This window comes from Halictus rubicundus, chromosome 9 (assembly GCF_050948215.1).
Source record: "Halictus rubicundus isolate RS-2024b chromosome 9, iyHalRubi1_principal, whole genome shotgun sequence".
NCBI lineage: Eukaryota > Metazoa > Arthropoda > Insecta > Hymenoptera > Halictidae > Halictus > Halictus rubicundus.
The window spans coordinates 7398236-7423626 of NC_135157.1; the positions used below are offsets into that span (position 1 = coordinate 7398236).

Genomic DNA, 25391 nt, shown 5'->3' on the forward strand with positions numbered 1-25391 from the left:
GGAAAGCCATTTTGAAACATGATAAGGCTAGAAATCGTATCACAGTTACGATGGAAGGACATTCTCACTGTGCTTATTCTCCAAACTCCGTTTCTTTGGATTACCACCTGTTTCGCTCAACGCAACACGTTCCGAATGGACGACACTTTCAAAATTTTGAAGAAGCCGGAAATTGGATCGATCGAGATTTCGCTTCCAAGGGTCCTACACATTTCTGCAATGGAAGCCACTTTTTGACCAAGTACTATTTCTATAGTATTATTTGTATCGTCTATTTAACGCCCAGCTAAATCAGTAATGAGAAACTTGAACGAATACGATAGTAAATTATTTTTTAATTCATGTACTGTATACGGTAGGTCTAAATGAATTAAGTTGGATTGACGAGGGATGGACGAGGGTCAAAATGTAATATTGTGAATGAAACAATTCGAAATATTTTCTAGCATTGTAGACTGTGGATTTGTATGCAAACTAAAAATTGTGTCAGTCTATTGTAAGAGATAGAAAAAGCGTAAGGATGAATTTTTTCTTTTAATAATTTCAATAAGTCTAAAATGGATACTCTGAAATTCTTTTAATGTCTTCACAATTTTGTGTTTCATCTACTCATTTTTCTTATAAATGCATACAATCCGCAGTTTAATTATAACTGTGTACCTGTTCTAATATTCAAACAGTCGTGTTTCCCTGTTCAGTTCGATTAATCGAGGTTTAGCTGTAACATCTTCAGATCTTTTACGCAACTATAACGAGCTAATAGAAGACGCGCACAGCCGAACGCTCGGTCTACAAAAAGTTGATACTCGTGGGCGTGGTACCGCGATCCGTCGGAGGGTAAAATCAATTCGCTGCTACAAATCCATTACGGACTCAATCAAGAGCATTTCAGGGTTGATTCGGTTCGATTCAGACGCGAGACCCGCGGGGCGCAACAGTTCCTTCTTTTCCCGGGGCGTGCAGCGCTGTTCATAATAATTTATTTCCGTTCGCGGAAACCGGGGGTAAACAGGGATACCCTGTGATCGATCGGCGCCCGTCAATGTAATTGCTTACACGGTACCGGTTACGTAAAGCTTGTCGGGCGGAATCGGAATGCTCAGAAATAGACGTCGAAAATGTAAACGACCCGGGAATTCGATTTTCTTTTGGCGGTTGGCGAGCCCGGTACGATTTCACCTATTCGTCGGGAGATCGAACCAGCCTTCATGCACGTCTCGCACTGATCTCCACTTGCATTCCAAATGGATCATTCCACGCCGAATCCATTACTTCTCACTATACACGAAATTTCTATAAGCAGTTCGAGTACGTTCCATACGCTCAAACTTTAAAAGGTTCTATTTTGTGTTGTAAATTGCAAAAAATCTAAAGTAATTCAAGGTAAAACACGGTGTTTTAATTTTTTTAACTATGTGCCTCCACTTGGAAAAATCTGAAAAAATTATATGTTAACAATCATAACGAGATGCTAAAACGGTAAAAATATAAACTTACTTTCTAGTAACTTCTACAAGAAATCGGCATTTCAACACCTTTTTTTATTTTTTAAAATTCGGTTTCGAGGCTAAAAATTCTGAAAAAATCGTAGATTTGCATTTGAGTTGCTAAAATATGCCTGAATTTTTCAGAATTCTCAATTGAAGAGCATAAGAGAAATTACGGTATCGTTTATCCGAAACAATTAATACTAACTCTCGTATGTACGAACTACAGTTTGGCGTACTATTAGGTACATGAACGCATATTGCGTGTTGTCGACGAGTCTCTATTATCCGAACGGCCTTGTTCCCCGACACGTTCGGATAAACGAGGTTATACTGTATCTCTGTAACCCTAATAAATATCCAGAGGCAGTGCACAAAGCCTCGGAGGACTCCTTTTGTGTTAGAGACTCGCAATTTAGATCACTGTGCGTCACCCTTTACGCCCGTCCGCAACCCAGCTCTCCCTGTTCGACGAACGAGATTGCCATGTTTCGAGGGCGTAGTCGGGGGTGGAAAAAGAAAAAATACGAGGGTGGAAAAAAAATACGGAGGTGGCCGCGGATCGCGCGGAATCTCGGCGCTGAACGAAACTGGAGACATCGGTTCGCGCTGGCTGGTACACCCGACAAAAGGTGAGGAATTCCTTGCCGTCGCTTTAACCTTTTTGCTTGCCGCCCCTTGCTTTCCCTTGTGGCTGCTTAAGGAGGGAAAAAGCCAGCCAGTACCGTAAAGAATGTCTTGTTCCTGGCAATCGTCCGAATATCTCGGTGTATATAGACGGTGCCGTGAGGTATAAATGTCGGGAGTCGGCATTCGAGTTATTCCAATATTCAGAGTTAGATGTATAACCAGGAGCAGCCGCCCGAGCTTTTCTCTATCTCCTCGTTCATTTTCTTCGATTCGTCGACCCTTTCCCCCACCTGCCCGCCTGTTTCTCGATTTTTGTTCCTGCCTCTGTCATTTTTCTCGGACCTCTCGCGCCTTCTTCTATTTTCCAGTCTCGCCCCCTCCCCGCCCCTCCCCTGCAACCGTATTTTCTATTCCGGTTTTTGTGCGCCCACGGATTTTAATCTTGGTCGGCTTTTTCACCGGTTCCCCCGACGTTCACCAAACCACGCCTCGGAAGAGTCTCTACTTCCGTTCACAGCCGCGTTCCCCTTTTCCTACAGTTTGTCACTGTTTGTCCTCTTATTCGGCGCCAGCGCAGCGCCTACCGGCCCGCCGCCGCGCTGGAAAAGAGTCTCTCCGGGCGTATTCATTTTATCCAAGTCCCGGGATGCGGGAATCTACGTATGTACTCGACGACCTCCTACGGGATTCATATACGTTCGCCTAAGTGGCAGAATGATATTTTCCACCTGCGGGACTTCCCTTTATTTCGATACCCGGGGTCTCCGCGCGCCCTACCGGCTTACCATGTCATTTTTTACTGTACGGCCCGAGCTGGCTTCCCGCCCCGGCCATAAATTAGAATTTTTATTTTCTCCTGCGACCCCACGTCGAAGAAATAACATGGACCGCTAATTAATACTTGCAGAAGCCGGTCCTCGGTCTGCTCGCATTTTTGCGGACCGGACTCTCGTTAGAACTAACTGCGTTTTTCACGTGTTCGACACTGAAAATACCGAGTACTGGTGAACATTGGCTCACGAAAACGATAACGTTGAATTTATTTACGTTTTATACGATTTCTTGCATGAGCATACGTCGCCATTGACCCATTCGGGCCACATTAGAGTTTGCATCAGTTCGCATTATAACCCACGTAAAATTTCTAATGTTTAGATTCACTTTTCATTAATTTGTAGCATAAATAGTGCTGGATGTTGAGCTGTTTGAAGTATTTTGGGATACTAAAGACTTCAGATATCGGAGGATCGGACATTCCACTGTAACGATAGTCAATCATTCGATCACAGCGAGGTTAACTCTCAGATACTAATTGTCAATGTCACAGTTGGCGTTAATTCCCCGATAATCGGGAGTGCGGCCGAGGAAAAGCGTGAAGGTACGAAAGAATGTCGGCGTTCATGACATTCATTAAACGGGGTGACGGTAGTTAACCGGGCATGGGCGGGTGTCGTGGGTGGGGGAAAGCCTTCAAACTAAACCGCCGGTAGTCCCGCAACCTAATCCAATATAAATCTCCTGGTATAAAGCTGTTCCGATTAATGGCTCGACAAACCAATGTGGTGGAGGCCAAACTACGGGCTATATAACCAGGACCAAGTCCCCTCAAGCGAAACCCTCAACCCCTCCCTCCCCGCCGTTCCCCATATTCCTTTCCTCCCTCCGTAAGCCACTCCTACCGCCATCACCATCAGCGTCGCCACCGACACGACCACCACGATCCCCGCTCGGATCCTGAGGTACTTGGATAGTAAGGAACGAAGAGGAACTGCAGCGAAAGGGGTTGAGGCTGAAGCTCCGGGGCCGGGAAACCCGCGTCTCCGGGAACCCCGTCGTCCCAACTTTATCCCGAACTTAAGAAATGGCAGAGCTAATGAGCTTTTAAATTATTCCGTGGCGTCGCGCGGGGGGCGGTAGACGGTAGGCCCGAAATTTCTCGGCGAAGAGGACAGACGGAAAGAACGCGAACGAGAGGGAATCGCGGTGAAGAACGAACGACGCGCGCCACGCCACGCCACGTCGTGGAAAAACAAACGACGAAGGGAAGAAAAGACGGGCTCGACGTCCGCTAAACTAACGGGGAACGGTAACAAAGGAACGCGTGTATTCACGGATCCATGGAACACCGGGCGCAGAACGGGCATTCTTTTTCGAGGAAATGGTGCAGCCGGCTCTGTCGGCGATGTAATCTTCTCGTGGAAATGTATTAGATCGAATAACGCTAGACCCCCTCGGGGGAAATAGTCTGAATACGGTATGCAACAAGTAATTGCCGTGATAAATTATTTCGAAACGAGTCTGGCCACTCTGCCGCGAAGAGTGTACTCGTAACGTGAAACAAAAAAGTAATTGTCGGACTATAGATCTTGCGCGCTTGCGACCAAAGTGAATAAGTCGTGACAGCGGAATATTTACACGTTTGATACTATCGTCACAAGTATGTGACGTTCGCAATCTCGCTATTCACTTGAACACAGTCAAATGAATGTTACGTACGTCTACTACAATTCTTTGATACACTTCTTAAAAAGTTGTTCTTTTATAAACAGTGGGCGAACACTTAAGCGACTCGCTTGGAAACAGAAGTCGTACAAAAGTTCCTGCGACTGCTGTTGAGCAGCACACCATAAGCGTTTGTTTGAATAAGGTGGTTGGTTCCAAGGACGAACCAGCGCCTGCATCGATCGGAACGCCTATTTTTGAACTCTCTTGTTATCCTGGCGGTATCTAAGGTTCGCGCGTGTTCGCCGTGGCCTCAGGTAAAAATCAATACCTGATCGTGCGTCATCTTGGAAAGCTTCATTGGCTTCCAATCGCTCGATCGAATACATTATCGATGCCACGGGAAGGATAACGGTTTCCGACTGATCGAAATCCTCCGAAAATTTCACCGTCGCGTTGCGTTGTCGTCGTCGTCGAACACGATCGGTAACGTTGCACTCGATATTCGTTCGATTAAAAGATTTCGCGGAAATAGCGTGCACACGCGATTTTCTTTCATCTCGTGTCCCGTCAAAGCGAAGTCCGCAGTGACTAGCATAAAATTTAATAAATTCAGAAATGACGGAGGCTCTTTTCGTTGCCGGCTGTCGGCGGAAGAACCACAAAGTGATGTTTGATGTATTCCGCTTGATCATAGTTCGCTGATCAAAACCGCTTTAAATAGTCAACGTCCCACGAAACACTTTTATGTTTCGCTACTTTCTGAATAACATCCGCGTCTTTTTTATATCAATTATCGAAGGAAAATGATTGATTATTGTCCGCGCGGAATGTCTTCGCGAAATAGCAATAGAATACCAATCAGAAGAACGGGTTACCTTCGTGTCTCGCGAATGGCACTTTGCGCCGCCGCGCCGTCAGGAGAGCGGAATTACACAAGGTTACATGTACCCTTGGCGCTATCATATAATGCTTGTAGAATTGCTCGGGAGCACGAAATGTTCAAGTTACATCTGACCGAAATCAAAGCTCCGTCTCTGGTAAATTATGGAGGCTGAAGCATGAACTCAACTTTACAATCCATTAGCCCGCCCTCCGCGGATGACTAATTGCGTCGAGAGGCTATTTTCGTGTAATAGAAGTTTCTTTGCGTTTGCCCAATCGCGTAATGGAAGCAAGAGCTCCTACTTCTTTCATTGTAATCGATACGGCAAGGTTAATATTAATTTTTGAAATTCTCACAACACGAGGAACAACTCAGGCTTCTGAAACTCATGACTTTGATATTGTTAAAATGAAAGAAACTAAAACGTAAATCGGCTAAATCTTACAATGAATATTGGACGCATTGCAAACGTCCGTAACAAATTTCGTGCGAATCCGTTCACTTTGAAACATTTTTTATGACGATTTTGAATACTCTGTTTTGATAAATACGCGTTTAACCAGTGGCACAGAGGCTATTGACAAAAATATAATTGAAATGCGATGTTTCGAATGTATATGTAGAGCTTCAAAGCACATGAAAAAGGTTGACCCACTTTCGTACATAAAATTGCAAAATCTGTATACTACCGCCCGCAAAGGTTATTTGAAGGTTGATGTGCTTTATCGAATAATTCCTCTTTCGAACACACACATTTTTCCTTATTTTCTGGTATCATTAAAAACGGAGGAAACCTTTCAAGCTTGAATGTTAGGCAACTATAGATTTCGCCACAGCAGTTAAAAACAGAAATTTCGCACAACTCTGCATGCGAGAATCTAGGATCTAAGGTCAGCCGATTAAGAAAATAACAGTCCGGTTGAAATGATTGACTCGAAAGAACTTCGTGCTTCAAAAGACGTCGTAAAATCGTTTTGTACATCGTACTTCGTACATTTCATTACTCGCGATATTACGAACTCGATATGCAAAGTACACGTTCGCCCGCGTTATACGAACACGCAACAGTCGCGAGTTAAAAAGAAATGATCGGAGCGGAGTTTGGTTGAGGGCGAGGGCGAGGGAGAGGGAGAGGTCGAGGGCGTAATGCTGTAACGCACGGGGCTCGCGTGACCGTTTAATATCACTGCTTTGATCTCTTCATCGTCGCAATAAAATGTTCATCGGCTACGGATCAGGTTGAAGAGAGACGTCCAAGTGTCAGAATCTCACCGGTGAAAAGGGCTGTCGGAAGCCACGAACCGGAGCGTGTACGTCCGTACATGGAACTTCGCGGCGGACTAGTTAACTCTGTTTCTACTTTCGGCCACCGCAACAACCGGGATACGGGGTGTCTGAAAATATGAGACCACCGGAAACGTGTGTAGAGTAAAACCTTCGCAACACTCGATAACTAGAACCTCTATAAAACAATTCTATTTACTCCCCTCCTTCCATTGCAAGAACTTCTCTAGTTCGAAGTAAAACGTAAAAATTATTTTACAGTTATATCGTTGGACAGTTTTTCTAAAGAATTTTTTGATCACATCATTTCCATAGTCTACTGTATTAACTGTCGATAGGCAAGCACGTTATTTGTATCTTCAGGGGGTCGTCTGTGTTCACGACTAATTTCTTTACTGTTCTAGGTTTTCAAAAAATCTAAGGAAATTCTTGAATACGTATTAAAGTCTCTATTTTAATACGTAATTATAAGAATAGGGATTTAAGCGTCCATAAGGAGTTATCCAACTTTATTTCTTTGGGTATATATTATAAAAAAGTAATGTAAAGTATTCACTTTAAAAGAAAGAAAGAAATTCGCTGTAAATTGCCCGCAGAGGGTGAACAAAGTACAAAATTATTCTTAGACTTGCGGATTGGGAAAGGACGTTTTGAAGAATACGTAAGATTTTGGTGATGATATATTTTTGAGACACCCAGTAGCTCGCACGGGAGGCAGAACGGAAATTCGGTTGGTGAAAAGCGGTCCGTGCGAATCTTGAATCCGTGCGAAACGGGTGGCCGGTCCCGTAGCCCACAGCGAAACGAATACGCAGAAAACGGGACGCGACAGCCACCCCTCGATTCATCCCCTCGACAGCATTTACCTCGGCCCCGGACTGGACCGGACCAGCTAATTTCTAGCATTTCGCGAGACCGATGGTTACGTGGCTCCCTAATTAGCTCCTCATCCGCGAACTATCGCATAATGAGATTTAATAACCGCGCGCCGCGACGGTGAAAATGTGACGGCTTTAACGGATTTTCGAGATCCCGTGTTCAGCCGCCGGTGTCTATTTACATAATTTGGTTATTGAAAATACGTTCCCCATGAATAGCCGTTGTGTGAGTTACTAACGAGCTCGTAACTATGCAAAGTTCCAGTTATTAGACCGGCGAGGGAACAAGCCCGATTTTACGCGGAATATTTCATTCCATGCGACGATTTCAGATTTTCGAATGAACGTGTCAACGTTTAGTGCGTTCGCCGATCTTTATCGGTTTTGCAGTTCTGCTGATCACTAATTTATGATTGTCGGCGTTTTCCGATTGTTGTGCATACTTGTCAATGATTTGACAAGCGCATTTGAATTTATAAATTCAAACATATTTGTCGGCAGACATCACGACGTCCGCCAATGGTCAAAATTACACAGAACGTTCTAATCTACCGTAGATAAAAATTATACTTTTGCCGATTTAATTTAATTTACACTTGAGCCGATTGGTCAGAGTGCAATGGGCACGCCTCTAGCGAGACATTGGCTGAAACGGACGCACATATTGTACATACCGTGTGACGTCGGAGCCTAAATATTCAAGGAACACTGCAGGACCGTCAATGGTCAGAATGGGCGGAGCGTGCGAGGGCCCCCTTGGCACCTGTGCAGTCCCACGAGACTTCTTGTGAGGCACGGACGATACATACATACATACAATAAATATTCGCTGTTCTGTCGCTCTCAAAAAATTATTGAAGACGACTTCCAATACTTCTGAACCAAATAATACAGCGAGGGGTTAAGAAGCTTGCACTTTTGCAAGGTACTTGGCTACCGGAAAAGATTAACCAAGCAATATTCTAAAATGTCTGTTGCAACAATGACCGTGCCGGAAAGTCGTTTGCGGTGGTTGTTGCCCGAAGGTCGATCACACGCGGTCTCCGTAGACAGTCCATTGATTTCGCGATGTTGATTATGCGGTGGCCCGGCGAATTGGAAGCGGGAAGGGCGGGTTTAAATTTCACGGTTCACCGGCACGCCCGGGGGCTAAGATAAGGTTACGTTACGGGAAGAGCTTTAAGCTACTATTGAGCACACGAGGTTTAGCGGTTGCCGTTCGCGCGAACAAGAAATTCCACTCCGAAAACCGGAGTGCGAATATTAGATATCTTGTTGTGCCCGTTCGTTGCGTTGTTGCCGTTAAAATTATTGCCGCGGGGTAAACGCGGATCGTTTCGCGATGTCCCGGAAGCTTTGCCATCCGGCGTGGCGAATCAAAAAATGGGGAAAAAACCAGCGACGAAAAGAGGAAAAAAAAGAAGGTGGAAAAAAAAGAGGCAACACGCAGCGAGGTAGAATGAAAGAATGGAGCACCGAAACGCGCGTATTGCAGCCCTTGCTATTCGCGAGTTTATCCTCCTCGATTCCCAGGAGTGACACTGCAATCGATACGTACGAGCTGCAAACCGTCGCTTTTTCGCTCGTTGCGCACACTTTCACCCTTGGTGCACGGCTCGCTCGCCCTCGTCCCGCGATAAACTGCACACGCTCCCTTCGTAACGATCCGCGAATCGAACCACCCGACTCTTTACCGTCTCGCTGCTGAACGCACCCTTTTCCGATGCGTGAGCGCACGAACTTCCTAAATAATGGCGGGAGAGACTCGTTAACCTTCGCCCGACGAACGCCGGGTCAGTTTGACCCGTCCCCGTTGTACGGGAGAGCTGAGCGTAACAGGTTTTTGCTCGTCTTAACACTTGGACGGCGTACCATACTTACGACTATATAATTGACAATGTATAGGACCATTCACTACTGTATTTATCAACTGTTTAAAACATACGTTTGAAGGAGCTTCTCGTGGACACGTTAATCTTTTCATTGTTTCTAATGCAACAGTTCATTTAACTAATTCGACAGAAACTGAGCAATTGCATGACGAGTTCGATACTCTGAGTCGAAATAGACCCGGCCTTCGCTGTAGGAGGGTTAACCCTTTGCACTCGAGTGGTGACTCTGAAGCACCACTAGAAATGATTGTGGCATTATTTCAAAGAAATTACGAGAAATATTACAAAATATTTGTTACATTACAAAATTTGTATTTAACAGATTACTAAACATTTAAATATTATACGTGGAAATCGGATCAGTTTCGTATGAATAAAATGAAAATATTCTAAGACGGAAGAAAAATTTAGTTCTCGAATGAATATAGCGCCGAGTGCAAAGGGTTAATCCTTTTATATAGGGACTTTTGAACACGTCCATTTTGACTCGGAGTTACGGGCGTCCCGTCTAAATGTTAATTTTTGGTTGCTGATTGAACTCGTTGCAGTGGGTGGTCAGTGGACTGGGGATCATTGTGTAGAATAAAACTTGTGTACTTGAATTGCAACAAACGGGTGTTAAATCTATACCTCTTTGTAATAATGAGAAAATTATTACGTAATAATTACGTTTATGAAATCCGCACTATATTAATCATTTTATGGCAACCGTAGCCATATCTGTTAAAATCCGTACGTGTACATTTCTAGATATATTATAATTATATTCTAAATAATACATATCTAGTTAGTTACACTTATCAGTAATATTACCACTGAAAAATTTGCGAATTGAAATTATAAATACCTGTTCCAGTTAGTCACATAATATTGAGTTAATCAGTGATATAACCGTCGAGAAATGTGCAATTTGAAAATATAATAGATATATATCTAGTTTAATTATACAATATGTATAATTAAGTGAGCTTTAAAATGATAAATATCTGTTCTAGTTAGTCACACAATATTGAATTCATCAGAGATATTACCATTGAAAAATGTGCGGTATGAAATTATAAATACATGTTCTAGTTAGTCGCACAATATTGAGTTAATTAGTAATATTACCATTGAAAAATGTGCGGTATGAAATTATAAATACGTGTTCTAGTTAGTCACACAATACTGAGTTAATCAGTAACAGAGACACAGAAAAGAACTCTCCTTTCGCGTTGAGACCGCGCGCAGAACGCGAAACATGTGCGACACGGAATTCCGACGCAGTAGATAATAGCAAATAGAAGAATAATAAGCTTGTTTAAATGGCATGCATTTTCAAGCTTCGAGGAACGCCCGCGCAGTAACGGAGGCTTGGGTGTTTTTCAAGAGCCGGGGCGAGCTCGTGAACATGGGAAACGTGTCACGTAAAAGTAGTTTTCGCAGAGCTGCGGAATAAAAATTCTGTATCCGCGGAAAAGTAAACGTTCAAATGCGTCGGGAAAGTAGGCTAACGGCGGGGAATAATGTACCGGCGTTGACGACGCAATTTGTATCGGTGGCTTAACGAAAAAGCATTTCGCGATAATTCGGTCTGCGCCACCGGTTTGTTCTGTTTATATCCTCCCGTGCATTAAATTTCACATCGTATTTATATCCGAATATGATCTTTGCCGCATGCAAGGTGCATTGATAATGCACAATCGTGATTCACGGTTGGAAAAGAGCTAGTTACCTGTGCATGAACACACGTTCAAGCTTCCACAATAAATGTATCTACAGAAATAAAATTTATTTTTAAACTGTCTACTTTACCCAATTTTATTGATATTATTTATTTGACACCGATCTAACGTACTCAGACCATTCATTGGTACGCAATCACCGCGGATAATTATTTTCCAATAATAAACAATTACTACTGCCAACTAATAGTGGCAAATTGAAAATGAGAACTGGCGATATTAAATTTCTGCCCGATATTGCGCACAAACCGTCTACTGCATTATCTATCTCAACGATAATTATTGCTGCCCTCAATAATCGTTAATGCAAAGAGAACGAGCGTAATTAATTGATACGAAATATAATATTGCGCATGCAATCTTGGTAATTGTTTGTGGACATTTCATATTACGTATCATGTTACGGCAACGGTATAGTGCAAATTATTTTTAATAGAACACTTGTCTGGCGAATAATCGATGCTACCACACCACGAACGGAATCAGATAGATAGAATGTTTCCATGAAATTCAAACTGAAAGTTGCGTTACATATTTCACCGTATACGTTTGCTAAACGTCGCAGAATCCTGAATAAACCAAAACGTTACCGTGTCTCCAGATAAGATCGATGAAGTTGAAAGAGCATAAACACGTGAATTTATGAATACTGACAAGGATACTCTGTCCGGGGGACTTTAGCTGATCATTCTGAAACGTCGATACCATTTTCCGAGCGTCCTCAAAATAAACACAGTGTTCGAAACTAGGCGACCCGGGTGCATGACTAATTAAATAGAAGATTACTTTAGAACGATTTCATAAAATACGCGGAATTAACGGTTATCTGAATTATGTACGTTTCGGCGTATGAATTTTAATTAATCCTTTGCGGAGATAATTCTCTTCTTCGTTTACGGATCGTTTTGATCGAGATAAAACGGAAATACGATGACGTACGAATTTTTAATATTTCGCACACGCGAACCCAAAAGACCCGTCTCTCGTCCGTGGAACGTATTACCTTCCGTATCGAGAAAACTTTCGCATACTTTGCTGCGAAGGCTCGTTCCCATGATGGGAAAAGCTGCTGCAAAAAAAAATTGCCTCGGCCTCGTTTCGAGGCAGAAATTAAGTTTGGCGTTCTCATTGCTTTCCTCGTGCCAAAGGTTCCGCGTATGTGCAACAAAAACGATTTCGCTCCGTATGGCATACATCAAAATGGCCATTAACGTTATTACGTTGCCTGCGTAATGTATACAATCCGACTAATGAGATTACGTTCGATGCACGCAGGGCGCATCTCGATTTCAAAAAGCAACAAGAACACCGCCGCCGGAAAGAGCTTCCCTGTAAACCATTCAACTCGAAAAAGTATAACCGAGAATTTCAATGGAACAGTTAAAAGCAAAGCGATAAACGTTCTTTGTTTGATCCCAGCAATCTTAATACTCCACGCGGTTTATGTGTATGCATTCTCGTTATCGAGCTTTTGTGTCACTCTGCTTATTGTTACGAGTCAATTTGTTGCGTGACTATTAAATAATAATAATAATAATGGCACCATTGTTCTCTTCAACATTTTGTTGCTTTTATTCTTCGAGAACGTAAATTGCTGCGCCGCTGATTTGCCAGTCGTTTGTGCGCACTTCCGTTTCGAGAATATTTGAAATTCATTTGTTATATTTAGTTGAAAATTGATAAAACACACGGCTGAAAACTGGTTGAATACAGAAAAATGGCGGGCGCTACAAGCTTGCGGAAAATGAATATCGAAATTGAAAATTCTATGAAATGAAAGAATTTTTGTTAATGTTTAAAATGCCGCTTTGCCGAGCTTTTAATTAATTTCCTGGTGTTTCGTACAGACGGTTTGTTTCGAAATTTTCGTCCAAACATCAGATGATCAATCATCGAAGGTTTCTGTCAACAGGTCTGTTGCAAATAACGCGTCGTTACCCAACCGGCTCACGTACTTCGGTTCACCGTAAATAATCGTTAGTTGCTACATTTTCGATGATTTACGATTCATTCAGCAATGTTCAGATTCGAAATCCGTACTCTAACCTCGTCCCGTGCAAATAGTATCAGATCCCATCGACTAATTATCGTCTATCGATTGTCGTCGCGGAATGAATCGATCAGTTTGTACAAGAATGCAACCGAACCAGGCGGATATAATAAAATCGTATTCTGCGCCGGCCGTTGCAACGTTTATCGAAAAAACCGCGTCGCTCTCGGACGATCGTTGAAATAAAAGCTTTTGTCTGTTCAATTTGCATAAACGCGGCACCGGGTTGGGGAGAAGCTGGAATGTCCTACATTGGGATCGCGTCAGCGTCTAAATAAATAAATCATAACTGCTGCACGGTATAGAAATTTCACATGAATTACTAAGATCGCTCGGAAAATCAGCATATCGCCACGATATCGCGCTTATTACTACTGTTGGTAGGACGTTACCGGAGAGTAAATTGCAATTTCCTCTCTCTCTCTCTCTCTCACCCCTCTCTCTCTCTCTCTCTCTCTCTCTCTCTCTCTCTCTGCCTTCGTTTGAAGGAAACCGAATCGTTAATTAACATCGGTTAGCCCGGGCACAGATTTTATAGAACTGAATCAATTTTATTGCAGTTGTATTTATACATACATGAAAATGTAAATTGATCTGAATTAGTCGTAACATCTATCAAAGCTGTTTGCCGACTAATGAGGGAACATCAAACCCAATTTTGATAAAATTTGAGAGGTGGTCTTGCAAAAATATTTGTCTGCATAAACTGTGCTTTAATAACAATGAAAACTGCGTAAAATACAATAAAATCTTGAAAATAATGAGCATAAATGTTGGTTATTGCGCAATATTCTCCTCATCAGAAAAGGCACCCTTTGTCGTGGACATTTTCTTTCATGTTCAATTCCATTAAAAATGTTTAAACGTTTTGTTTGCCGTGACTAATTTCGTATCAACCGCTGAATGAAACTCTTACCAATATATTTGTGACATTTTCCTGATTAAAATGAGTCCAAACATGACACAGTTCTGAATACATTTACTTCTCGAATCTCGATTACCCAAACTGACGATGTCTGAACACGTGTCTCACATGTAAACAGTTGAATGTAAAGTGATCTCTATACAACACGATTCACTGTACAAATTGATAAAGATTTAATCTAACACTGTAGCCAGATGAAGTTCGGGTAATCGAGGTTCTACTGAGTCATGGATTAAACATGTAAATTATGATCCGAATTGTGTCATGTTCGGTGTCATTTTAATCGGAAAAGTGTCACGCGAATAAGATGCTAAAGATTCATAAAAAGACGATCCAAATCAAAGGTGTTTTATCGTTGGATTAGAATTATCTCATCGATGATGTTCACCCACTTACTCTTATCTAGCAGCAAGAGATGAAGGAATTGTGCCTATATATTATATTTCTATTAATTAATCTTTGAACAAAGTTTGGAAAAGCTTTCTGTCGTCTGTATCTTGCGATCGACGTCGTTCTGTGTTGTCGAGGCCCGTGAAGCCCGAAAAGGTTGGCCCGGTCCGGGAGCAGCGTCGTTTATGGAGTTATCTCGCATTATCGCCGCTTATTCCGTCGGTTTTGCGGGGAGCACGCGAACGTTTCGCGGGTAACCAGCTGACAGACTGTTCCGAAACTTCTCGTTGTACCGCTTCTTCGCCTTCCGTGTCCCTCTCTCGTCTCGGTGGCTGGCTCGAAATTTGTCGAAGGAACTCGGCCAACTGCGCCCAAGGTGGAATGAAAGACAGGGGGGGGGGGAGAGCGAAAGAGAGAGAGAGAGAACGGTACACGTAGACCCAGCGTCGAGAGCGAAAACGCGAACCGGCAGTTTCCGGTTTCTTGGACACATCCAGCGCGGAAAGTTTTGATTTAGCAGACACGCCCTGGATTTCCAAATCTGACTGAAGTAACTGGATTTTCGGAACGGCTTGTCATCTCGGCTAACACTGTCTCCTATCTCCAACCCCTTCTCCCGCAATCTCCCTGGGCACAATAACGTCTTTCTTCATCCGTGGTTCTTAATCCCTGCCACTGTGTTTGATACTTTCCCCGCCATTGTCGTTCCCGTTTCTTTCTTCGTGCTTTCCTCGAACCCCGTTCCGTCTGCTTCCCTTTACGCGGCCTGTACAAAGTACTAGACACGTTGTTGGAGGACTTAAGCTGTGTGTGGAATGTGTCCACTTCCAGAATGTAGGGTAAATTGTCGTTCGTTGTCGGGCATTACGAGCATCAGGAAACATTGCGGCATGTATAAAAGTACTCTTGGAATTATAGTGTCGACCAGAGGGTCTTTTCGTATTGTTTTCATGTTTGTAAGTAAATTCTGTTTTGTTACATTGAAAATATTAAACTATAGGTATTGTCCATTCGAAAACGTTTTGCCATCCTGCACTATCTTCGTTTAAATAGTATCATCAACAGATTAAGAAGAGAAGTGAGAAGACTTTGTGGCCAATCTGTGGCCATTTTGATTGCATTTGCCTACCAAAAATCCATTAGCTTCTTCTATTACCTTCAGGCTTCTAAAACTTCTAAATCGTCTACTAAATAATAACAGCGCAAGAAATAGTTAAAATTATCTACATACCTAGGAAACTTTACCTATTGAATAATCGCAGACAGATAACGTCTGAAAAAGAACATAGGTACGGATTTGACGGTTTCAATCAGATTTAGTTGTTCTTCTACTTGAAGAACAATTATTCTTGGTCATCACAAGAACATAAATTCGCCTAGCCGGGGTTCGACCAACTATTAATTGCATATTGTTACCGATGCCGAAAATTTCGCGCAACGCGCCCGGCAGCGTTCGGAAATCGCGTGACAGGTTAATTAAATACTTTGTACATGAATTTATACGGCCGAGTTTCGTAGGGCTCGGGGAAATTCTAATTAATGCTTGCGAGGGATGTGGAGCAGGGTACAAACGTTGAATGCTTTTGCACACAAAGCGCGATATGTTGTAGGCATTCCATTTGCTATCACCATAGAAGGTCATCCTCGTAGAATGCACGTGTTTCTCGGTGAGATAGGATGACGGGGTTGTGGGACGAGGGATGATAGGAAGCCGAAAGCTAAGGAAAATCATAGGGAGCGGTTCACAGCATGGGCGGAGGAGAGATAGAACGCAGGGAAAGAGAGAGAGAGGGAGATGGTAAAAAGAGGTGGCTGTACAGAGGAGGCAACATGAGCGAGCGAGAGAGGGATGCAGAAGCAACAATGTTCTCCTACCCTCGTGCTTCAGTTAGCTTGCGTTATAAGCTAGAAATTTAGTGCTACCCTGGGATCAACCACTCTCGAGAAGCGTACCACTTCCTAGCAACGACCCTAATAATGCCATTAGATACATCGCGAATCCCTAATCTGGGGTTAGAAACTTGCATAATTCTCGGTCGGCGCATCGCTCGAGCGGTGCTACTTCAAACTTGCCCGCCGAAACTCGCGGCGCTATTCTAAAATCGCTCGAGTATTATGCCACTCGAATAAGATCCGCCTCGATCATTTCGTGATGCAACGCTCGATGGGAGACGGTCTTGGAAATTGAATGGAACGACACCGATATCAACCTCGAACTAGCTCCCCTGAATAATACTAACTTTTCAGAACTTCGCGAAAACCGAGCGTGAGTAAATTTTACCAACTAATCTATAGCAGATTAATCTTGTCTTGCACGCAAGGTCACGAGATAATACTTTGGCTACATTTCGACCCGCATTCATCAAACAGATGATTCACAGTATGTGTTTATGTACGTACACGAATATGGGTGTATAACAGGTATTATCCCCAGGTGTCCGGTAATGAAAATGAGGGCAGTATTGATGGTGGGACAAAGGGATCTCGGTAAGCCAATTCTGATAGGTTTCTAGGGTCAAGGTCTTACCAGGACAAAGCTCCCACTTAGCCAGTCAAAGAGGAGTGGCTAGTTGTGGCGGTGCTGAATTAGTATAGTCTGTGAAATCGAGGTCCCTAATAATGAAAATTGGCGACAACTAGAACTTGGAGATCCGGATAGTCTCAACTTTTCAATCCCAGAACTCTCTAAAGTTAACACTGGAACTATTGGATCCGTAAAAATTGCAATTTTTAAAATTTATCATTCAGATTCTAAACATGCATATACGGGGAATTTATTCTACAATCTCTCAAGTTTTTCGTATCTCTTAAAAGAAAATGATAAAAATCTAAGTGAACAGAGTCTTGATATTTTTGTAAAATATTGTAAAATTATCACATTTAGTGCTCTGTACATCTAGTTGCTAAAGCCTGCCTTAAAGACCAGTATTGACATATTTAATACACCTGGAATCAATGAAAGGAGTTCATAGGTCAGTGTCTTTTCAGGGAAAGGGCTTCAGTTAGTCAGCAAATGCACCCTGAAGAACATCGATGGTATAGAATCAATGTAGTCTATGAAGACCGGCTGACTGAAACTAAAATTAGCAAACGTTTGATGTTGGGAGACTTGATAATCCTGAGCCATAAATCTGTGCTTCCATGTATTTTGTTATTGCGGGACAAGAGTCGACTGGAATTGCTATTACACTGTCTGACCTTCGTCGATCTGTTTAGTGGTGGTAGCTATATCGGCAGTCTCCTAATGAAAGCGTAGCCAGCGGTAATTACTTTATCGATACCGTGTAGGATACATCGCGCGATCTTTCTCAATTTCTCCGTTTATATCCCCGAGGTTCCATGATCTCACCGGAGAAGCTCGAGGAATTTATTTATAGAGCCTGCTATTGCAGACATAAGTTTGTCAAGGAAGGACAGAGCGACGGTAGAGACTGCGATAACGAGAGCGGAAAAAGTGCAGGATCGGAAAGCGAGCGAGCAAGACTGAGGCAGAATGATGGGTTTTATACTTATAGATATATAGGAGGCAGAGTATCCTTGGTACGCGCTACGGAAAATCACAGGGGACGGACGACGCTTTCACGAACTTCGGCCGCGAGAGTTCTCTCTCTCTCTCTCTCTCGACTCTTGGCCATTTTCCCGCTTTTTCCGTTCGTTCTTTGTTTCCCCATCGTCTTGCTTCTTCGCCGTTTCTTCCGCCTTTATTGTATCGCGATCGTTTCACCCCGATTTCCCTGCGTATCCGACGCCCAGCTTCCGCTGCTCTCGCCTCCGTTTAAATAACGCTGCATCGGAACCCATTATTTCGCGTTGAATTTCAAAGCGTCGGTTTACGTTGCACTTTTTCTTGATCGAATATTGAAAAGCGATCGTTGCTGCGCTACCGCGCCACACCGATTTTTATTTCTTACGTGTCTCTCTGCATTTCTTCTGACGAAAATTTTTCGCTCTGTCGCGGTGATTTACGGTTCGTTTAGAAATTATTGTGCTTGCTTTTCTTTCTCGAACTAAATCGGCTTGTGTGATCGTAATTGCTTCTGCATGGAACAAATAGCGGAATAACCGTTGCTGAAAATAAAATCGTGAGATCTATTCTTTTTGAAATAAATACAAATTATGTAACTAAAAATATAAAAAGAAGAGGCATATAATCATTATAAGCTTCTTGGAACATAAAATTGTGAGGACATGAGAAGAATTTGAGGGCATTATTTCACACTATTTTCGACTTCCTAAAATTACCGAGAGGACAAATACATTTTTAAAACATTCTTATTTTGCATAAAGATCCGGAGCTAAGAGCAGCAGTATAAATTATTCACTTTGTTCCTTTCGTTATCGATTCCGTTTATTTCTATTACATTTTTGCAACGCTAATACAGCGGCAGCTAAGCGGATACAATTTGAACGTCTATCCTATAAATTAAGCTGCACAATAAAGCGTTGAAATTCTTTAACTATATTTGCACTTTGTGTTATCTCTGAAGCAGTATTAGTATTCGAACCGGCGCCCTCTGTTACTAGTTCGACAAGGAGCTGGATTTCAATATCAAAGGGCCGACCTTAATTATATTCTTACCTAAGAAAAGATCGTCTGTTTACCAACGCCTGTTATATCGCGATGTCTTTTACGTAGCTTTGAGATTGGCCAGCGATCGCCCAGCCCATGATCTTCATAATATCAGCGAACCGAGTACTATTGCTTCATGATGCATTCCAGAATATCAAACTTGTCCTCCCGTTTCCGCTTCCCATCGCAGCGAACCTCCTCCTCATCTAAGTTCCCTCTTGCTCCGGGCATGAATAAGTGGACGCGATTCAAGAAACTTTCCTAGCAGACTGCTTGATTGAGATTCCTCATCGTACTAATCTGTCCTTATGGACGGTCCTCCAGGAACCGGTAATGACTACATCCTTCCATCCACCGCTTATTAATCGCATTATACAAGATCCTTCCCCTTTTTACTCGCAACGATGCACCGAGAAAGGAAGTTTTCCTAAAAAGACTCTTTACCCTTTACCTTCCCCAATCTTAAGCTTCGTTCCTTCTATTTTCATAACAAATTACACCGACTTAACCCTCATCAGTAGACTGCGTGCATTTATGACAAAAACGAGTAGGTACAATTTGAAAGATTAGGTTTAACTTGGAAGTGTAGATTTCCAGCTTACTGAAGGAAATTTCTTCTTGGTTCTTGTGTCTTAATTTTATATTTCATATTCTTGATATCAAATATTCCTATCGAATAAAAGAATTTGCAAATAAAACTGTTTTTGTCTCGTTTATATTTTATATTTTCGATTTTCATTTTTCATTTTGGACAATAGAATTTGCAAATCAGACTGTTTGTATTGTATTGATTTTTTCAGCATCTCCTTAAATTACTATTGCTCCATAAATTATGGAGAACACGAATGAAAAGTGCAACGAATGCAAGTTTATTTCGGTGCGATCTGTTGATTTTTATAACTTCGGAACTATAATGCAATTGCATTAGACTGTGTTTAAGTAAATTAAAAGCCAGATCTGAAAGACTTCTTTTATCAGTTATCATAAATCTATTATCACCATATTATAAACGTTTCGATAATTAAGCAATTGATATTTTCCAGTTCACTTAATTATGCGTTTTAGCTCTACGAGCATTACAAAAATGAAATGAAAATGAAATTTTGTTCCATAATTGCACATAATTTTCCACGCTCGTTCAGTGACCCACAAAATGAGTAGGTACATTAGTTGCTAGTCCAATTACCGAACTGGGAACAACGAAGTTACAGTTAAGTTCGACAATTAAAGAGAAACTTCCGCACAAGTGGAGAATCAGTATGTGTTCGTTGCAAAAAGTAAACTTGACCTGGCCAGAATTTATGCAGATGCACCAGTGCACTGCTTCAGGCAGAAATACCTTAATGGAAGTTTCACCACTCGCTACGGAATTTACAAAATCAGCTGTATGTGATACGTTGGCTCTACGATCATACAGTTTGGTGTGTTCTATGTTTCAACTGTTCCCTTCACATACACGACTAATTTACGTAGTTTGCCGTAAATAATCAGCAAGTTTAATGTGTGCTGCTCTGGAAACCCGAGTTTGAATAACGGGACAGAGAATTGTTATTGCAATATACTAATTAAAAGTGTAGCTTTCCGTTTTGTCCCTGTAAAACGGCTCTTGCTTCTGTATCTCCGAGTCTCTTTATTATCTTATACGTGTAATTGTTCCGTTAAATATTACTAGATCATTTTCGACATCCAATTATTCCACAGGGAACAATTGCTAATTCATCGAGGATATATTTCGGATCCTCGTCTTCTGATTAATCAGCGCTCGTCCGAAATAGCAAGAATTCTTCCCATTTTGTATTTCTTGCAAGAGCGATGAAAAATTTTCTCCCTTGAAAATTATTTCAAAAAACATTCGCCGCTTTCTAATTATACCGGGATCATCTGCAGTTTCACAGACATTTTACTTACAACGTTCCATGTCTTATTAAAAAACTGAAATAATATTCAGGAATTATGCAGGAAGCGTTGAATGTGTATGCTTACTAATGAAGATAGAAGAATGAAGCAAAAATTTAGTTCTTTTTTTGAGGGATGCATTCGATTCTTTCAAGAAAGACAAAAAACCACTAGAAATTTGAAAGATTATATCGTTTAAAGTTTACTTTCGAAAATTTCCGCTTGAAGATCTGAAATTATGGTGATTAATAAACAAACTTTCACGAATTCGCAAACTCGATATTTGTCGCTTATTCGTGACTATCGGACATTCATTTCGCCGCTCGATTGCTTAATTCCTCCGTCGAATAGAAGGGAATCCGATTACGGTCGGTTAATGTTTCAGCATAAAGATGTTATTAATTTAACACATCGATTTCCACTCACACGTACATACAGCCGCGGCGCAGTATGTGCACGGTCCGCGTAATAAGTTATCAGATCAATTACAGTTATTACTTTATTCCGCCTCGACGCTTCGGAACTTTCTACGGGCGCTGAGCTAGCTCGTTACCCTGGGCAATTTTGCGGCTCGAGCGAAAATCGTCGGAGTGTGAAGCTCGGCTAAAGTATTCGCGAAAAACAAACAGTATAAGGGAAATGGCGAAGACCCGGACCCCGTCGTTATTTTTCACGGTGGTTGTCGATGTCGGACGGGCTCTCGCCCGCTTTCGGTTTAATTCAACCGTCGTATAATTTCGCTCTCGAGCGTGATTAAAGGAAAGTGAAAAAGTTGCTGTTCGGCTGTTCGGATGCGCGGAAAACTTTCCTGGAATAGTTCCCCATCAGTTCGTTCCTACCATTGTTCGGCTTTTTCGCCTCGATACTGCCACTGTCTTGTTAATTTCAGATTCGGAAAAACCTTTCGTTTTTACTGCCTACACCCTCCCCCCGTAACGCTGAAGAGTGTCCCGTAATTGATCTAGAACAGAAAAAGGTACTGGGATCTTGATCAAAAGTGGTTTCGCAGTCGTTCACCTTATTGCCTGCCATAATCGAGATTATCGAGATTTGCATATGTATATTTGATTTTAATCTTTCTCCGAATACAGTTCAATATTGCATAATATACCTACAGAAACGTAAAGAATTTATTTTATTTATTTACTTCCGATAATATCTCACTACTGAATTTTTATAAATCTGATGCCCGTAAAACTTCTGTGAGAAATATGCATCTTTCCGGATTTTTCAACTATCATAATAATATAAATTTGGTCATCTGACAGGTTCAATATGAAATCAGCGACTTTGAGATTCTGGATTTTTTTAAAAATCGATTTTGCACATGTGCTGTTAGGGAGAACGTTCAAGAATTTTTATGTAATTTTTTGTTAAGCAGAACGGACGGAGTAAATTCATTAAGCCGTGCTCAGCCTATAATTACACTTGTGGTAGGGGTACCAACTAGAAACTTGCCATAGAGAGTTTCTTTGGGGGAAAAAGATCAATTTGATTTGGGAGCACCTTTGATCACCTAATCCGGCTATGCAATTTATAAGCTGCACAAAGCTATACCAAAGACTGTGAGCTACAAAATTGCTAGCCAATGAGATAGAAACGATTTCACAGCGCCGCTAACGACCTTCGATCGTGAAACAATGTTAAAACTTAAATAAAAAAGAAAAAAATGTCCTGTAATCGTCCGCCTAATGTTTCACCCATTACCCGTGGCTCCGACACGGTCAAGAGTTCATTAATTAGGAACGGTCGATCCTTAAATAATGCGGGAGACGTTGTAAAGTACCTACAAACTGGCACCGGGCCACTTTTAATGAATTCAAGATCTCCACCGCCTTTTTTATTGTCGTCCCTCTAGATCACTCGATCGGCCATCGTCGTTGGGCCGAGTTCGTTAATATAAAGGAATTCGAGGGTGCCGTTGAATGAATTCCACCTAACGACCAGCGGAGAGAAAGTGTCATTCGCCGGAAACGACGACGGCCGAATCAATGACGTGCCGTTCGAGCACTCCATTCGACCTTTCCGAAGAGTATCGAAGTGAGTGCTCGAGGGACGAGAGATTTCTTGGTCCTTCTGCCGCCACTGTTGCTCCCCTAGCACCTCGAATACCCGTATCATTGCTCTTATATCAATCGTCGATGACCGCATTGTTACGCGGAAAAGCTACACGCTTTATTTCCCGTGGCATCGTCTCTCGAAAGAAAACAGTCGATCGGAATTGCAACTATGATCGTTGAACTGTAAGTGCCGTATAGCAACCAGAAAAAATTCGTACAGAATCAGAGTTTCAGAATAGTCCAAATTTAGATCACTCAAATTGCATAGAAAATGTCAAATTTTATATTAGAATCAATGCAAAATGCATGGTAGCAGATTGTTGAAACAAAAGGCGACAGAGATAACAGTGTAGCTGGTAATAGACCGTATTACCAAATGAACAATTTTCATACAAAACTTTTATTTTGAAATTGCTCGAACAAATTTTTTGGACAAAAGTGCGAGTTCAAAGGGCAGACATTGATCTCGCTTTACTGATACTCAGGACTCTTTCATTCGGTCTTCAAAAAGCCATTCAACGAAGCCAATCCTGTAACAAGTACGCAAACCACCACAATCATTCGCCCAGCTTTCGCCATCTCTACCAGCATTACCTGATCGAGGGATTCGAGGGATAAATAGTGGTGGAAATGCTATAGTCAGAACCCGAGTAACGTCACGAAGCTATAGTGCACCCTGCCCCAGATAGTGACGTCGCGATTCGTGCTGAGGGTGGGGATCCTATCACGGTTCTATAGTACGCATCGCGACGCCATTAGGTACCACCGCTATTGGTACGTTGGTGGAACAATATTCTCGTCACGTGATCCCACGGAGGGACTTTTTGCAGCAACGCTGATCTCCACGTTAATTTTCACGCTGCGATTCGCGCGTTCACGCACGCCGACGTCGTATTTTCTTCGGTTCCGCGCTCGTTTTTTTTTCATCGGCCACTACACGGAACGAGTCGTCCAAGACTGATTTACATTTCCATTAGGTAGCTGCCTCGCCTCGCGCCGATAAATCTGGCCGGCCATCATAGATACGTCGCTCGGACAGAGAGCTAACCACTCTCGAGTGCAACATTGAGTGCCTGACGGCACTGCTAATCCCGTTAACATTAGTTTACGGCGCTTTTGACGCGAGGATTTGTATGCTAATCCGGTCTCGCGGAACTCTTTCGCCTGTAATTGCTGGTTGCTATAAGCACCGGGAGGGGAATACGTTGCCGTGGGTGGAATATCTCAATTAATTGAAGCCGTTCGGTCAACACGCGAACTGATTGGAGCTTTAATTTTTTCAGTACGATCTATCTTTGCTTTCCAAACTTCCGCGGTATTTGCACTAGCTCGGCGATACCGAAAATGTAGGAATTTATCGAGTACATTCATTTTTCCACAACGAAATCGGAAAAATTGGTTTTGTTCTCTTGAACGATTGCACAGCTGGCCTAAAAATTTGGAAAATTTCAAGAGTAACAGTTGTGAATGACAATACGTTACTGCTGTAAAAATATAAATAGTGTGCCTTTCGAACTTCTATAAAATGCCTGCATGTTTCTAGAACTCGTAATTAAATTTTACGCTCACGACTGAACTCCTCAACTAAAAAATTAGTAAAAATTTCTGGATACGTGTTACGCATGCAAGTAAACAGAGAAATTAGTTTGTTTATTAGTTTTTAATGCATTTACAATGCATTTAATGCATTTTCGTGCAAACTTTTGTAAAATGCTAGAAAGTCATGTGTCAAGAAACGTGAACAGTTTCATTGTTATTACAAAGTTTGATTGCAATCAAACAAGATTCCAACAAACCTCGTTTGTTAGCAATCTGCTGTGCTCACAGACGCCATTGCCAAATATGAAAGACTTAATAAGCTTCTGGCAGCAAACTATTAAAATTATATCGTCTACTGTCGTCTCGTATGTCGGGAAGCAGGTCCTTTGTCGCCGGAAAATGGGTCGTTCGGTTAGGAACGCGACCGTAATTAATCCTCGTCATTAGGGAAGAAGCATTCATCTTACATTCGCCGCGGATGTTGCATTGAGGTTTACATGCATCGGTACTGAACGCACGTTTTCAAAGGTGTTTGATCGTCGACCGGTACCGATCGAGTCGATACCGCCATTCGTATCGAAGCCTACCACGGGAAGGAAGAAATCGAGCTTGCTTCTCCAAAGTGTGTGCCGTTACCAGCGTACTTATTAAGACTTATTACTGCTCTCACGCGCAGAGCTGCCGCTACAGCCTCCTTTTCTAAACGAGAAAAGCTCCTTCGTGTTCCCTCGCAGCAGC

The 25391-nt window shown here is 42.2% G+C and overlaps 1 protein-coding gene across 2 annotated transcripts in view; it reads left to right on the forward strand.

Moving 5' to 3' along the window:
- Positions 1–25391, forward strand: part of Ddr (discoidin domain-containing receptor 2) — a 307075-nt gene that overhangs the window by 37223 nt on the left and 244461 nt on the right. The gene's annotated exons all lie outside the window — the stretch shown is intronic.